The 18,365-nt window shown below is 36.5% G+C and overlaps 1 protein-coding gene across 2 annotated transcripts in view; it reads left to right on the forward strand.

The window, feature by feature from the left end:
- Gabrb2 (gamma-aminobutyric acid type A receptor subunit beta2) overlaps positions 1–18,365 on the forward strand; it is a 216,372-nt gene that overhangs the window by 159,522 nt on the left and 38,485 nt on the right. The gene's annotated exons all lie outside the window — the stretch shown is intronic.

The following is an 18,365-nucleotide window of genomic DNA, read 5'->3' on the forward strand; positions in this document are numbered from 1 at the left end:
ACTCTGCTGCCCAAGGACCTAGATGGGGACATCGCCATGCACACCTGGGATCCCCTCTAGAGCCAAGTCTCTTGCCAACCCTAAAATGGCTTCCTTAATGTAGATATCTTCTTCCCTGCTCCTATATCTGCCGTTCGTCCATCTCCACCCTCCCACTCCCCCAAGCTCTCTCCAGTCTTTCTTTTCTCCCTTCTCTCTCCCCTTCCCCCAACTCCACCCCTACACCCACCCCCATGCTCCCAACTTTTGCCTAGCAATATTGTTTGCTTCCAATTTTCCGGAGGATCTATATATGTTTTTCTTTGGGTTCACCTTGTTATTTGGCTTCTCTAGGCTTGCGAAATATAGGTTTAATGTCCTTTGTTTATAGCTAGAACCCACTAATGAGTGAGTACATACCCTATTCATATTTTTGGGTCTGGGTTATCTCACTCAGAATAGTGTTTTCTATTTCCATCATTTGCATGCCAAATTCAAGATGTCATTTTTTTTTTTTTTTTTTTACCGCCGAGTAGTACTCTAATGTGTATATATTCCACACTTTCTTTATCCATTCTTCCATTGAGGGTCATCTAGGTTGTTTCCAGGATCTGGCAATTACAAATAATGCTGCTATGAACATAGTTGAACAAATGCTTTTGTAGTATGATTGGGCATCTCTTGGGTATATTCCCAAGAGTGGTATTGCTGGATCCTGAGGTAGACTGACTTTTTTTTTAACCTGTTCTTGGCACTTTTTTCCTCCTACTGGAGTGACTTGTTCAACATGGATATGAAGGCTTTTGCTTTGTATTATTGTATCCGGCTCCTGTCTCTTGAAGGCCTGATCTTTTCTGAAGTGGATACAGAAGGGGAGTGGATCTAGAGAAGGGGAATTGGGAAAAGCTGGGAGAAGTGGAGGTAGGGGAAACTGTGCTCTGGGATGTAATTACGAGAGAAGAATGATTTCAATAGATCGAGTAGTAGCCATATTTTAGGAGTTTTCGAAATCCAATCATTTATAATTAAGTTGTCATTGTACATATTAGAACATCACCATTTTGAAATTTAGTATATAAAACTTTTTATCTATTCAGTTTATTTTTGATAAAACCGGTAATATAGTCGATAGAGTCACAGGCAGCTTGATACACTATAAAAAGGAGGTAAAACCTAAACACTATGTCATAAAATTTTCCTATTTCATTATCAAAAAAAGCTAGATAAGTTTAATATATGATCCATCAGGAAAACTCTACTATTAATTATAATCAAATAATACAAATTATTTGCCCAGAAATATGAATTATCATACACAAAATATAGACACCCACAAAAGAATGAAGTTTTGAGCTATTTTGCAATCAGTATACACCGATGAAAACTGCGGTTGTGTAGAAGTAAAATAAATCATTATAGCTGAATAAATGATAGTGTAAGAAATGTTTCAAGACTAATGTTTTATGCATTATAACTTGGAGAAAAGCTACATAGTCTTTAATCACATAATAACACTGAGTAATATGTGAGGCAGAGAAAAATAAATTTCTGAAACCAGTATAAGTTGGGGCTGTACTGTGTGTGCTCAGTGTATGAGCATTTGGCCAGCATCTCTGCCTGGCATACTCGGGTTCTATCCCCAGTGCTGAAATATGAGTATTTCCAACCCCTCCCTTCAGCATCTTAAAATTTTTAACAAAACACTGAATATTTAAAATCCATTTCCTTTAGAATTGTCTTTGATTAAAATTACATTATGATGGGAACAGCACAAACCTTTGGAATTATTCAAAAAACAGCACGTCTCTGTCTTTAAAAGCATAACTTTTCCCAAGATTCCCTGCAGCCTATATTTGGCACAAGTAAGCCTGGATTGGGAAATAAAGCTGATGGCTCCCAGATAAAGAATGAAGGATTATTTTACCCCAATTGCTTCATAAGCCTCGGAAAGAAGAAGATAACAGACAAATTACAAAACAAGCCAGGGACCTGGGATGAAATCACAGCGGTGTTCTCTGCTTTTTCCCCTGCCCACAAAGAGGAGCAACTCAAACTCTTTCTTTTCCTCGCTTTTAAAATGGAAAGTCTCAGCTATGCACTAAAATGGAGCGCACAACGCAGTAAACTCACGAGCTTCCTACTCAGAAGTCCGCATCCCCTGTCTTGCCATATTATTGAACAGATCAGGAGCAGTTTTGCAGTCTTGTCCTTAAGTATTTCAGCTGTATCATCAGATTAAAAACTCCTTTTGGAGTATGGAAATCAATGATCATTAAACGTCAAATTTTGAAATCATTTCTCAAAGTAATCAAATTTTAGCCAGTGCTCATTTACATTAGAGCAGCTTAATGTTCACAATAGTCACACTGTTCAAGATCCAAATAAAACCCATGCAATTGTAATTCCTTCAAGTAATTTTGATGTATAATTAATTGTTTTGCTTCCTTTTTTTTTCTTCTAATTATTATATTGAAAGCCACTCTCATGTTTTCCTTTAGACTTCCATGCAATATGAAGAAAGGCTGATTATTTTACTGTGATGTCTTTAAGATATCTTTATCTCTTAATTTTATCTGTTTTCCTGAGTATTACTGGGGATTCTCCCTCCTCAGGCTTATTTGCAGGAATAAATCTTAAGCATTACTATTAACTGTGTGGTTTTACTTCTGTCAGATGAACTACGTAGTGAGAATCGTTTTTTTCTACCAGGACACATATGGCACTGGGTTGTCCTGTGGCACCAGCCTACATTTAGGACATCATCACAGCTTGCAAAATGATTGATCATATGATTATAATTATTTTTCTTTTTAACTTATTATCTGGGGTATTGTTCTTATAAGGAATGGTTTCCTTGTATCATTATATATAATCTTAGAAACAGATAGGACTTCATATGCTTTTTTATAAGAATTTTCAAAATAATGGGTTGATTTCCCAGTACCCTTCAGTATTGATCATGGAATGGAAAAAGTCGAGGAAGGTATTTAAAGATAGTTTTTCTGCATTGCGTATTGTGTATTTGCTGCTGTAGAAACCACTCTTTTAATTTTTGCCAAAGGACTCTTTGGCAACTGAACTTTTTGTTACAAATCTGGTAGTCTTTGTTTTCTTTTCGTTTTACAATATTCTAGGTTTAGCACATATGTTCACTTCCCCAGATGGGAATCTGCCATTTTTCTAAATCGCCGTGGTTGCTTTTATTAAGAACAATAGCGAAAACAATGCAGACCACTTCTGAGGCCTTTTAGTAGACTGCTGGAGGAGATCACTGTTTTCATATTTTTTAGAGATGAAAAATAGCATGAGTTTTTACAAACTGACTTTTTTATCTTTTATCAGTGACTCTTTTTCATAATAGAACCCCCGCTAATATCTTTGGCATTGCATAAATCTAAATGAGGATAAGGAAAACTTACATAAAACATAGACAAGTCAAACATCAAATATTTCCTGAATTGTGTGTGTGTGTGTGTGTGTGTGTGTGTGTGTGTAGGTGTGTACTATATATAGCTTACCTACACATATGTAACCATTGGATCAAGTATGCTTAGATGTGTTTAGAAGTGCTAGGATTCAATTTAGATTTTTTTCTCTCTTCCAGGGTTAAAAAAAAAAAAAGGACACACACATAGTCGTGTCCTAGATTTTCATCATTAAAACATCAAAATAAAAAGTTGCCACCCACAGATTTCCCAAGAGGCAGAGCTGTTTCCATGAAATTCTATATTCTAGTCTAAGTGTTTTGGATCAGAGAAAAAGTCCAGCTAAAGTAGGTGAAGCAAGGCATGGTGACTGGTCTATTCTGTGTTTCCTGATCACAGCTTTCAACTATGTTATTGATTTTGATAGACAATATACATGATAGATCCAATTATTCTCCCTCTCCCCAAAACATTTTCCTTTCTCCTTACCTTCTCAACACCTCCTCCACTGTTCTCCCAGTGAATGACCGTTTTTGTTCTCCACCCCACTTAGAAAACCGAATCATCAGGAGAGGACTTAGAAGCCTCCCACCCTGCACCTACCCAGCCACCAGCATCTTCACCCACATGCCACCTTCTCCCTGCTGTTGTCATGAGTCCTGTGAATAGAATTTCTTCATCTTGCCCACTCAAGGGAATGGCTCCAGCCAGTCACCCTCTCTCCTATACCAGTACTCATTGCTTCACTGACAGGGCTAAAAGGAAGATCCTTCTTCTTACTTAAAAACAAACATCATCTTTTACTTAAGAAGCATACCTAGCTGCAAGGCTAGCCTTCCCTTTTTGTAGCAAACTTCCTTTAAACGTCTATTCTATATTTTATTCTCAAATTCCTCCAGTGTGTCTTGCTCCTCCACCGAGACTCAAGCTGAGATTTCTATGGCTGTTAATAAACTCGGATGAAACTCCTGTTCTCCTCTTCAGTGAACTGCTTGAGGCAAATCTTCAAACAATATTGTTTGTTCTCTAACTTTACCTCCTATCAAATGTATTTTTTCTTATTCTTCTTGGTTTGCTAGATTTTAATCTTACATCCTTACCTAGCTGAGGATGTGAGTTCATACACAGACCACTCATCTTCAACTGCACTTAGAATTTGTCCCAATTTGAACTCAAAGCTTTGTGCTCTCTCAGAGCTGTGCAACATTCAATATCATTTGTGTGCTGAATATATTCAAATGTTTATCTGTAAGCTGAACACTTTCACCTATACCAAAGTTTATGTATACAGGTCTGTGTGTCTGAAACAGGCTTTTTTATATACTCACATCCATCTATAACACATGAAGCCTTCTCTATCTGTCTCAATGCTCGTTCACTCTTACATTGGTCTAGGACAGAACACCTTGGTGATATAATACCCACACTCTAATTCATTAGCCAGCATTTGCTTGCTTCATCTGTATTTTTTATTTATCTAATTATTTTATTTCATTGATTATACTTCTTCCTAAGTCTCTGTCTTTTATAAGTATGGTTGTTTACTGTACTTCATTTTCAGGTAGTTTGTTATTTCTTTGACAAAACATTAGTTATTTCCTAAAATTCAGGCTTTGTGTTTTTCATCCTTTCTAGATTTATTAGTATTAAGTCCTTTGTATATTTGTGCATGTGTGTGTGTTTGTGTACATGTGAGTGTAAATGTGTTTGCATGCAAATGCAACTTAAACTCTTCCTTTCAAATTTGGTGCATTTCTTTCTTTCTTTTGTCCAATTGCTCTGACAATGATTCTTCAAGTACTGTTCCAAATGGAAGCAGCTAAACTGAGCATCAGTCTTTTGCAATCTGAGTGAAATTTTTTTTGACGTTTCATCATTGACTACAATGCTGAACGTGATTTTATTTATACATTTATTGTGAGAAGGTACATTTTTAATACCCAGCTTGAGTTTTAGTGTTTATTTCATAGTTTGATTGTGAATTTATTTCTGACTCACAAATATCTCTTAAGTCTAAAGGCTTTAAACAGCAGATATTTCTTATTTCAGAATGTGTGCAATTCAGGAGTAAAGGTTTCTGGTGACTTGAGTTCACAGCCTCTCATGAGGTTGTGGTCAAGCTACCATCTGTCCCTGTGGGTCCATCCTGAATGTTCACCTGGAGAAAAGTCTGATTTCAGACTCACTGGGCTGTAGCAGGCCTCAGCTGCTTGAATCTGTTGAACAGGGACCCTCAGTTCTCTGATTGTTGGTCAACAACTCCATTTATGCCTCACATTTGAGTCTATCATCATGGAAAAGCAAAGAATCTAAAAAAGGGTATAGTCATGCTAAGGCAAAGATCAATCTTTCTGTATCTCACAGTCATATACACTGCCCCCACCACGTTGAGAACCAGATATGGATGGATGTAGTTTCAGTTGTAGACAAATACAAATATCTTTCTCAGATATATATGACCTTCTTCATCATATATATGGTCTTACTGTATCTTGTTCTGCCATATCTGGTTTCTGTCCCTGTTTAGGCCTGCTCTTTGCTGGGGAAGCAGAGGAAGAATGGATCTGGGGTAGAGAGGAAGTGGGAGGAACTGGAAGGAGTGGATTGAGGGGAAGCTGTAGTGAGCGGGTATTATATAGAAGAAGAATAAACTAAAAAATTTAAAAATTAAGCTATAAACATAATTTTTAAGTAAGAATTAAAAATGACCAAAAATTCCTAGCTTTAAAAAGGTTATTTTTTATCTTAGTCATAAGACAGCAAAATTATTACTTATGAGTAGTTTTTAACCTTTTAAGATTAAATGAATTGGAGCTGGAGAGATGGTTCAGTGGTTAAGAACATTTGTTGCTCTTGTAGAGAACCCTGGCTTGGTTCCCAACACCCACATGGTGGTTCACAACTAGCTTCAGTTCTAGGAGTTATAACACCATCTTCTGAACTCGATGGCACACATAAATACATGCAAGCAAACTCTCATACACATTAAATAAACTAAATATGTCTTTTCAAAGCAGAATTCATCATAGTTTTAGCTAAATCACAGAATCTCATATTGCTCAGCCCCAGAGACTGTGATTCCAAAAACATGATCTGGAATGTCCAGGTTTCCCTGAGAGCACATCTAGAGAATTTCCTAAATATCTTCAGATATCCAGTTCCATTGACCAGAATATCAAGAATTCATTTCCCTCATTACCCTTTCTTTCACACCATGAGAACACATTTCCTGAAGGCGTGACTGCAGTGACAAAGCAAAGGTATACTTGGGAATCCATCTAATTTCTATCAGCATTGGAGAAATGTGCAGAAATTCCATCTAACACCCCATGCCTTGCAGTTTTTGCTTTGAAAAATATAATTTGTTTTCATAGAAATGTCCTTTACATTAGTATGTAACAGGACAACCACAGTTGGTTTCAAATAGTTAATGACAAAAATCAAGAAACGTTTTTAAATGTGTGTGTGTGTGAGTGTGTGTGTGTGTGTGTATATATATATATATATATATATATATATATATATGGGGTGTGTGTGTAAATCTCAATAACTTTAACCAACACAGATATATTTTTAGAGTCTTCAGTGGATTTTCAGAATATAGGCGTTCAGAAACCAAAACCTGAGAATTGCTGTTTAAGAATAATAAAGTGTTTTTCAGATGTTGAAAATGAGCTCTGAAGGGCATATATTGCATTCACAGATCTGCAGTTTCTGTGTAGCAAAGTCAGGACAGTAGTCTAGGTAGGTGTTCTGGCTGACGTTTTGGTTGGTCCAGCCTCTAGGATTCATAAAAGCAGTTGCAGATTCTCTAAAGCAACGCTCAGATATGGCTGTGAATGCCATCCTGAAGACGATGTATATGCCATACATCTCCAAGCAGAGAAGAAGCTTACTTTTAGTTATAGATAGGATTTGCTGTTCTCTCTTTGTTTCTGCTACTTATAAGCTAGCCTAAAACTCAGTGGATTAAAACAAAAGCAATCTTTGTTATTCTTTGAAAGACTACAAATTAGCCTGGAGGTTCTGTCGAGTTAAGCCAAGTTCGGCTCGTTTTAGCTATGACCAAGAATGCTATTGTGCTGGGGACTTGCTGTTTGACTCCATGATAAAGGAAAGTATGCCTCTTCCCCCATGTTATCCAGCAGGCTGTTCAAAGCCTGTTTCTACGGTAGCAACTGGAAACCCAAAGAGTAATCATAACTACACAGTTTCCTGAGACCCAAGCTGAGACAGTGTCAGCAATACTGCTCATTAAAACATAAGATAGCACAGATTTGGGGTTCAGAGAAATAGTCTACCTCTTAATGGCAGGAGCTTTGAATTCACATTGCAAAAAGGAGTGGATACAATGAGACTATTTAAATATGAATGTCCTCAGTTGACTCTGTAATCCAGTAAAGATAAGCCAACCTGTGCTCTAAAATGTAAAGATGGAGCCCTATAGAGCATCTCAATAATTCAGACATATTGTTTTGTATCATAATGTGTGGTGGTAATTATATCGACCAAGGGATTCTTTACATTTCTGACACTAGGGCAAGTAACTTAGCCTCTTTAAATTACAGGTTCTTTATCTATAAAATAAGGAAAAGAACTTTTGTGTCAGAGGCTTTGCTAAAGACCAGGTGAGACAATGCTTAGGATGCACTGGGCTTCATGGAAAAAAAATACTTTAATCACATAAGCCAGTGGCTGTTATATAAAGCCCCAGCTCTAGCTCATTTCAGGGAAGTCTTCCCAACTCCCCAGACAAAAGAGCAATACCATATTTATCTGCACGTATCTGTCAACAAGAGTGGCATATAAGCCATCCGATCTAAGTCCTCCCTTCTGCTATGTACATAAACCCTCTTACGGCACATAAATCTGCTCTGTCTCAGTAAATGTTTACTAAATATCTGATATTTGTCATCTTTCATTCCACTTCAAGAATGTAAGGACTATGTACGCTAAGATCTCACAGCTGAGTAAAGGAAGTAGAGTCTGTGCCAAATAACTTATATTAAATATATTGAATACCCTTAAAATAATATGAAAGTACAAAAAGGGATTCATGTATGACTTGTAGGAAGAGCATTATTAGTCAAGCTCTACCCTAATGTAGCACAGACCAAACACCCCTCAGTAGGAGTTTCCTGCCTACCACTATTGGTATGAGCGATCCTCAGCTCACCTTGTATCCCAGTAAGGACATGCACAAGAGTGAGTTAAGATAGAAAGATCCATATCAGAGCCTTTACTTCCTTTGTCACCTCTTATTAGGAAGCAGATGGGTTGATGTCACAGTTGACGGCATTTTATTGCACAGCTGTGCGAATCTCCTTGGCCATGCAATTGGCCTTGTTAATTTAACCATCTTCCATTAGCACTCTTGAGTTAGCATGCTCTTCTGTGTGACTGTCTCCACCTTTCGCAAGGGAGCATTATTGTATTTGAACTGCAGGTATTGGATCCCTCTGGAGACTTGTGTGCCAGATGGGTTCCCAAATCTATCAACCCAGAGGAAATCATTACTAGAGTTCTGAGGTCCTTCAAAGGAAACTTTGGCTCACTCTAGGAATGACAATACCTATTTAAAAACAAAAAACCAAAACAACAACAAAAAAAAAAACAGAGCATCTGGACGTTTGACTAAACCCAGGGACATTGGCTACAGCTTGATAAATTGCTTCTTTGGACTGGTACTAGAAGCCTTGGCATTCTTTTAATGACTTGGAGCTTACGGGATGGGTCTTGCACATCTCAAGCCACTTATGATGCTCAGACTTGTGCTTTTACTGCTCAGCAAATGGCTTCTGAGCTACACATGCTTACAGAGGGGATTTGATGAGTCACAGGTGGAGGGGTTAGTACCACATTGACAATTCAGTTCACCTGAGTAGGACAAGCGCTGGCTCAAGACCTGCACAAAAGAGAAAGGAAGCCACAGAGCCAGCCATGCCTCTTGATAATTTTGTCACTAAGACCAGCACATCCACAAATCCTCTAATTCAGACTTGGCGATGGGAAGTATAATGGCAGACACTCAACTAGAGTACTTTAAAAAGAAAGCTGCAGGAATGAGAAGAGACAAGGATCTCAACTGAAGTAAAATGAATGAACGTTTTGGAGAAAGAGGGACATTGCAATGGGCCCTTCAAGAGTGCTGACACCAGGATACTAGATGTGAAGGGAGAAATACTTCAAATAAGTAATGTAGCTTTGAAACAAGACTTGAAGGTAAAAGAGCCCCTCATAATTCACAAAGAGAATAGGCCAACAGTGAGGAATTTGCAAGAGGCAGAATACTAATATAAGATGAGATAACAGGTAGAAGCCATGGAATGTCAGTTTTCAACATGTGACTGATGGATTTTCATTCAGTTTTGGGCCACATGGAAAGATGGCCCAAATATTTTCTCTATTTTTGCCTTTCATATTGTTTTGTTAAAGTGCCATCAAACTGGGTGATGGCTGTCCATGCCTTTAATTCTAGCATTTAGGGTGTAGAGGCAGGCAGATCTCCATGAGTTCGAGGTCAGTCTGTTCTACATTGTGAGTTCTAGGACAAGTCAGGGCTACATAAAGGACCTGGTCTTGCAAAACAACAATCAAAGCACCATCAACTTGTCTTTGTCAACTATTTTTTCTTACTATTCTTTTACATTTTGTCTTCATTTGTTCTGCTTATGTTATATTTAAAAGAAAGTGTCATTATGTAGCCCAGGCTAGCTTCCAACACAGAATCTTGAGAGTTGACTTCTAAAGTGCTGAGATTACATAACTATATCATTATGCCTGGATCTTGCCAACTTTAAACAAAGCAAGAGTAATAATTTGTGTGTCATAAATTGGAGAAAGGGGGAAAACTTGAAAGGTTGCTGATTGGCTTGCAGTTAAATATAGATAGAGATGTTTTCTACTAATGAGAGGATGGAGTTTTCTTGATCTTTTAAAAACTAAACATAAGAATAAATTTGGCATGGGTACAACTTGTGCTAGAGTTTTGTACCCAGATCCCTTTCCTGCTCTCTGCAGTATTACTTATTGATAATTTGTAGATGATTAAATGAAATCAGGTCCCCAGGCAGTATATAATAAATGTTTTCTAGTATCTCTGGGGAAAAAAAAGGAAAAGGTACCTTAATTTTAGATTCAATAAAACTTTTGTTTTCAAGAAATCTTTTTCCTTAGCCTGCCTTGCTCCATCCAAGGCATTCCTTACCTGACTCTCTGGCAGAGGAGAGAAATTTCACTCTGCAGAATCCTTTAATCCCTTGCTATATTAAGGATGATATTTGGACAAACAGCATCAGCTCCCCATGGGCTTTGATAGAGCAGCAGAATCTCGGGCTTCATATCTAAATCAAGTCTGCATTTTAACAAGATTTCTGGATGATTTCTATACACATGAAGTTTGAAAACCACTGTCCTATTTTTTTTAAGCCAAAACTTTTCTGAATCTTCTGTTTTATTTTGAGCCTGGGAGCTTATGCATTTGGACAAATATTCTTCTCTATCAGAGGAAGAATCCTGATATCTAGAACCAATGTCAACCTAGTGCCATCCCATGACCATATAAAAAGCTTAAGGCTTTATCCATAAGGTTTCCAAATGCACAGCTACTATTATTGATGACTGAGGCTCTTTTTGTTTGTTATGTTTTGAGATCTGAACCATTGCATTAATGACTTTATCTCTCCAAACACAATGCAAACATTCAAGATATGCACTATAGTTAAATTTCCATAAATCATCGCAAAACCACTCTGCTCCCATATGGAGATAAAAAAAAATACTGTTTTGTCAGGGGAAATGCATTTTAAAGTCCACCATTTGACATTTTATTTGAATGTGATTTTACAGTCTCATACTTCATAAAACTTGAATTTTATATGTGGTTCTCTCTCTTCTCTCTCTCTCTCTCTCTCTCTCTCTCTCTCTCTCTCACACACACACACACACACACACATTATCTTTGATGCACAAATGAATAATGGGCTATGACCTAACGGTGTGCTTTCCAAACAAACACTACAGACTCAAGCCTGACCTTCTTTCATCCAATTATTTTGAACTGCTTGAGGTCCAGAGATGGTTTTACAGCAGAACACTTATGTCTAGCAGTTCATCTAAAGATCAGAGTGATGAATGGGATACAAAGACTCAGAGAAATCACTCAGAGTGTCTCAGCAAAATTTATCACTGAATTTGAAAAGCCACTACTGTGTCTTAAAAATCCTCATGACTCTGGCATTGATACTACACAGTCTTATACCTTTGCACGACTTTCAGACCTGTGTGTATTTTGGATCCTTTCTAATTGTAGGCTTCTAATTATTGTCACTTGATTTAGGTAGTCATCAGAATAGTGCTTGCTTTCTTGCAACCATTTCTCCATGCTACATCCCTGAAACTCCACAAAGCAGTTCCATTTCTTTTATTGAAAATAATTTCTCTCTCTTGGAAGTTTATTTGTATAAAAAAATGTTTAATCTACTAAAGAAGGTTTACTCTTAAGGGTTCCTAAGTCTTCTCATGAGCTTCTCTGGTCATTACTAAGAGTACCATATATGATTTTGCCACAGTGTGTGAGCAACTACTCCCATCCACCATTTAACAGACTGATTGGATGTGGATAGGTGTCTTTAGATACTTATTTTCTTTCGCTAGACAAATCTAACCTATGATAGGGATAAGTAAAATTAAACGGATTATTTATTTCATGGTTTCCTTTCCTTGACTGTGTCAAATGTTTTGTGACTATAACCAGTGGCCCGAAAGTGCTATTATTCTCAAATGCATTGATTATGGAACTCTTTTCCATCGAATTCATTATAAGAGTAATGTTTCTTAGAACAGTAATAAAGATTTGCTAACAGTGCCTAGGAGACCCATGGTGCCCACACGAAAATGAGTACTACGAGGGAGTTACAAGCGAAATTTTTAGAAACGAAGTGTTTGAATCAAAAAGCTTTCAAAGTGCCATTTATATGCCTGAAAGGCAGGGAGTCAAATGGTTCTTAATATGATTCTCTAAGAAATGAACTCATATCTAATTCATATGTACTGTGAACGTCTCCATAACATTGACCTATGACTCTCATGCATTGCTGACTGGTTGGAACAGGATATTATTAGTAGGTTAAAACTACTACTAAGGGCTGATTATGATGATAGTAAGAGGTAAACCCAATGCAAACACCAATGCCACTGAAAATAAAACTTAGTCCATTAGTCCATTATGAATGGACTAAGCTACCTTAATGTACCACTATCAAAAATACATTGTGTTGTCAGCAATTAATCTCTTATTCTTGTTCTCATTGTTTTCCATGGCTTAATGTCTTGGTATATTTTTATATTATTTATGAAGTAAAATTATAAAATTGAATATTGACTTAATAAATAATAAGATATGTGCAGACTGACAGTAATGAGAGAAAAACCTAGCCGGGCAGTGGTGGCGCATGCCTTTAATCCTAGCACTTGGGAGGCAGAGGCAGGTGAATCTCTGTGAGTTCGAGGTCAGCCTGGCCTAATTCCAGGACAGGCTCCAAAACTACAGATAAACCCTGTCTCAAGAGAGAGAGAGAGACAGAGAGAGAGAGAGAGAGAGAGAGAGAGAGAGAGAGAGAGAGGAGAGAGAGAGAGAGAGAGAGAGAAACCTTTTTAAACTACCACATTGTGCAATAAAATAATGTCCCATTTGTAAGGACTTGTTCAATTATTATGCATCTGTATTTAAAGCTGACAGTCCTACTTAGATCTCTGGTGATGCCTTTATTTACTGATATTTGGAAACAAAAGTGTCTCCAACTCATGTTTTCTATACATTTATTTATAAATGTACATACATAAATGTGATTCCTGATCAGAAGTGATGTCATGGCATGAGTTCATGTCATTCTCTTTCTTACAGGTGAATTGCAATTAATTAGTGCTTTTTGCATTCATATCCTATTTGAATTTAGCATGTAGGTTGTAGGTTTTGGTGATACAACCAAAAATAATGTAATGACTCAGATTTAGGAATTTTATGATTAAAAAATATAAAAGGCAATTTTGATTAGGGAGACATTAATGAAGCACTTCAATACACGGCTACCATCCGATGTGTTCTAAAGGAAATCTAATTATTTTCATTATGAATGCTATGTAAGTCAGGTCATCCACATTCACATTTATTTCCTCTTAGTTCCTAATCACTTTTAGAGACTGCTAAGCTTTCCTCTAGAGGAAATTCAAAGTCAGGAGAAAACTAGGTCTGTTTTAAGTCAATCCTACACGGTCTATCGAACTGTCTTTTTAACTTGCCTGCCCTAGCTCACTCAGAGATGACTGTTCTTTCATCTTGAGAAACAGAGGGTTTGAGAAAATGCATTTGTCTTCCACTTGGAATATTTAACCTGAGCTAACAAAAATGATATGATTTGGCTTTTGAAGACCAGCAGTAGCCAAGAAATATGTGTAATGTACTGTATCATCGTTTTAGATACCAAAACCCTGGGCATCAAAGTGACCTTAAATGCTTTACTCTTGATTTCCAAGTCTTTAGGAGAGCTCTGCAAATGTGTTCAAATCACTAATTGTCTCATCACGCAGCCCCTTATGTCTGCTCACAAAAGCACAAGATGGCATGCAGCTAAATGATATTCATTTTTAACCATTATTATTTAAATCTTATCAAAAGTGAATATCATCCCTCCTGTACAGTTGTATGAATTTATGTGAACTATGGGAGGTGGGCCTCATTTTCTTTAATGGTGTAGCTACTAGAAGGTCAGCTTCACTCAAGTAGCTGACCCCACACCCAGAAACATATAAAACAATTGGAGCTGATGGATTATCAAGTTTAAAATAATATAAGACAACAAAATTTCCAGGGGTGGGTATGGGAGGAGTTTAGATGAGGAATTAATGTAAATATGATAAGAATGTCATGTGAAATTTGAAAAGAATTTTAAAAATTAAATAATAAAAAACTCAAAAATAATGCAATGTTTTTCCTTGTAATGCACTTCTATGTTGTAATAAGAGCGGCGGGGCTGCGTCCCCGGCACCCAGCCGCCCGCATGGCTAGCTTATGTCCCGAAATAATTACATGGAAACTGTATTCTTTTGAACACTGCCTGGCCCATTAGTTCCAGCCTCTTATTGGCTAGCTCTTACATATTGATCTAACCCATTTTTAATATTTTGTGTAGCCCACGAGCTGGCTTACCAGGAAAGATCTTAACCTGCGTCTGTCTGGAGTGGGAGAATCATGGCGACTCCTGACTCGGCTTCTTTCTCCCAGCATTCTGTTCTGTTTACTCCGCCTACCTAATTTTTGTCCTATTAAAGGGGCCAAGGCAGTTTCTTTATTAAATGAAAGTAATTCCTCCATCATTTCCCCTTTTTCTGTTTAAACAAAAAAGAAAGGCTTTTATTTTAACATAGTAAGATTACATATAGCAAAACAGTTATCAAGCAAGAATTACAGTTATAATATTTATATTTATTTTATCTTTTATCATTATTAAGGAAAACTATAACTATAACTAACCATTCTTTAACTCCATCAAAGACTCCAGAAGGATATAATACTACCTAAGTAAACAAGAAATAAGAAACTTTAAACTCTAGAAATGACAGAGACATCTCACTGCCTGGACAGTCACTCAAAGTTCCTCTGTACCGTTGGGGCATCCATCTTTAGCCTACAGGCCCATAGTTTTCAGCAGACATTTTTATCAAGCAGGAAATTCCAAAGACAGTTTAGTCACTTTTTGTTGTGTCCTGTAGAATGTCTTGCAGACTCTTTTAGGAGTCAGGAACCCCGAAAAACCATCTCACCTTTAGGCAAGTTTAGCAGTCCTCTTTTTGTAGGTTCTTTGTGTCCAGTTTATGCAATAGTCCAGGCAAGAACAGTTTCTTGCCCAAGTGGCTATCAAACTCCATAAGGAGCCTCTTTAATGCCCATCTTCCTCTTGAAGTAGATTGGTGCTGCCAGGAGCAGATATGTCTCATTGTCATGAAAAGCCCTAAGTTATTAAAATATTTTAAATGTCATGTTCTGTAGTCTTTGAAAGATATGAAGAATGCCTATCTAATTGAAATATATCTCTATATATCTAGAAAATCTAATTAACATGACTACAAGCTTGACTATTATTGATGATTATCCATTAACAACCTATATTTTCTATTTTACATTACATTTTTAAATGAACTACATAATTACAATACCTTAATCAAGATCAGAAATACATAAACATATAACAAAATTGACCTTAAAATCATACCAATGTAAATTATTTTATATCTATATCATATCCCCCTTTAAATGTAAAAGAACATTTATAAACCATATTTGGGAACAATAAAGCAGCTATTATTTTATTGTTATCCTAAATTATAAAGAAGAAAATGAGAATAACTAAAGGTAAAGCAATTTTGCTAGACATGGAAAATATGTGATGAAGAACCTCTGGGCAAACCCCAAAAGTTCTTATTAAATTCTAAAGCTCTATTTCAAAAGTATATATTTAGTACATAGGAAGATGTATAGTTGGGGTATGTGTGTGTGTACCCATAATACATAAATACCTGGATAAATCAGCATTATAAATAGCTATTCACTCAAATCAACAAGCGCACTAAATCATTATTTTATTAACACAACGATTTTACTGAGTGCTTTTTCTCTAGCAGGTCTTGCCCAGAAAACATTGTCAAACCTGCGAATGTTGTTCTTAATAATTTTTCCACTAGATGGATGAGTAACAAGCATTGCCCACGCTATCTTACTGAAATGCCTCCTGTTTTCTAATTCCTCTGTCTGTGGATGTGTATGATTGACAGTAATGAATGAGAAGATGGTCAGAACTGCAGAAGGGAGGGGGAGAGGAAACTGGAAAGGTAGAAATGATCTTCATTAGTTCAAACTTAGTTCTTTGTACAGAAAATATTTGGGGACTCATTGCTCCTCTTTTGCTTTGAAGTTATTTACCCTTTGTTTACATTACAAAATGGGCACTTGGCCTCTTTTTAATGTATTGCTTGTTTTATGTGCCCTAACAGGTTGTACAGTGGGGAATACTGTCTTTGTGTCAAAATGGTAACCATTCCTCATTCAGTCACATGGCAGATAAGGGACTTTACGCACATTATGTAACCTTTCATAGTTTTAGACTTTTTTGTTTTTCCAACAAGTTTGGAGAGATAATTCATTCACAATATGGGCAGTCAAAGCTCAGCAATGTTCATAAATACTACTCCCCTATAAAACAATAGTAAATATTGATATAAGAAATTATTTTTATTTTAGAGTTCCTAGTGGGGAAAAGGTCATATTTAACATATTCTTTATCTCAGAATTGTTACCATCATCTTCATGTGCTAGCCAAGTGGTTCTCAAGGTTTTCACATTCCACCCAAGATACAGTTATCCAAGATGCTCCTTAAGAGCAGAAGCAAGTTCCTCTCTCAAGCATCTTGATTATTATGCTCACAAGATATTAAACCCAGACTCATAGTTTTTGAGGCTCTGGCTCTCAGTAAAAGGGATGGTGTCTAGAATCTGTCCAGCAACCTTGAATTCGATCTACTGGTGGTAATTACTATTTCCTAAACTCTTCCCATGGGGACTGTGACTTCTTGTTTCACAAATACCCCATTCCATGCTTATGTATGACAAGTCCAATTTTGGATACATTCCTAGGTATCTTGTTTGATGTTTTCTAGGAACTATTGCCCTTTCTTTTACTGTAAATTATTTTTTAATCAAAGTCTGAACTATCTCATGTCTGAGATATTTCTATAAAAAAGCAGACTATCATTAGATTGCATTTGAGATACCAGTTTCGACCATGAGATCTTACTATCAGGAGAAGTACAACCTTTAAAAAATATCCTTGTCCATTGAGGAAGACACCCCACTTCTTAAGCTCGGAATGAAAATTTTACTGGAGTATAGATTCTGTGCTGAGAATTTGTTGATGGTGCCATTGACTTACCACTAGAACTTTCATAAAATCTTGAAATTTACTTTTCATAAGAAAGTAGACACTTCATTAAAAAAAAGATCTCTAGATTAACTCATTCTAATAAAATATAGTCAATTAAAACGCCACAATGTGTTTCAATGTAGTTTATGGTGTTCGTTATTTAATAACAAACCAAAGGTAAGGAATTTCACCAGTTTCTAATTTGTTTTGCTAATTTTGAAATTAAGAGACCAGTTTCCAGAATTGTAACCTTCAACTATCCATCTAAAAATATTTTTAAAGACAGAATGTGACATTTCTTTACATGCCATATGTAAAGACATAGTGCCTGCTTCTGCTTGAGGGATATATTTTGGGCTACGTTAGATGACTCTATTAATTATTAATATACACTAGATTATGTTGCATATATCTCTTAAAATACTTCTTACAGTTTAATATGTGCTATTCCTTGAACTTATGGTCTCTATGCTTGTATGTTAAGAGTCAAGGATTGAAAGTATCATTATAACAGTATGCCCTTATTACATGCTTGAGAATATCCACTGATGAGCAGCATATGGGTCCCCGAAATTACTGTTAAATGAATAACAGCATTAATTTGCCAAATGAATGTACTGCATATTTTTAAGGAACACTATACATTCTGTTCTGCTCAAAATGACTAGAACCAGTAGCATTTTTGAGAGTTCCAAAATCTTCAATGAGAAAAAAAGAGATGTTTTTTGAGATGTGGGATGTGAACACTGAAGAACCATTTCTTCACCGTGACTTCTTTGCTGACATGAAACCAAATATGTTACAATTTGAATATTCAATATTAGGGGGAAGTCTCATATCATTCAGCACTAAACTAACCATGTGAATGCTTTATTTTTTCTTTTATCATGTCTTATGCATGATCTAGGGTACTGTGATAATGTGATCATGTTTCATAGATAGGGAAAGATTCACAACCACCTAGATCTACATCTGAACCCCATGTGCA

The sequence above is a fragment of the Chionomys nivalis genome, chromosome 7 (genome assembly GCF_950005125.1).
Source record: "Chionomys nivalis chromosome 7, mChiNiv1.1, whole genome shotgun sequence".
Lineage (NCBI taxonomy): Eukaryota > Metazoa > Chordata > Mammalia > Rodentia > Cricetidae > Chionomys > Chionomys nivalis.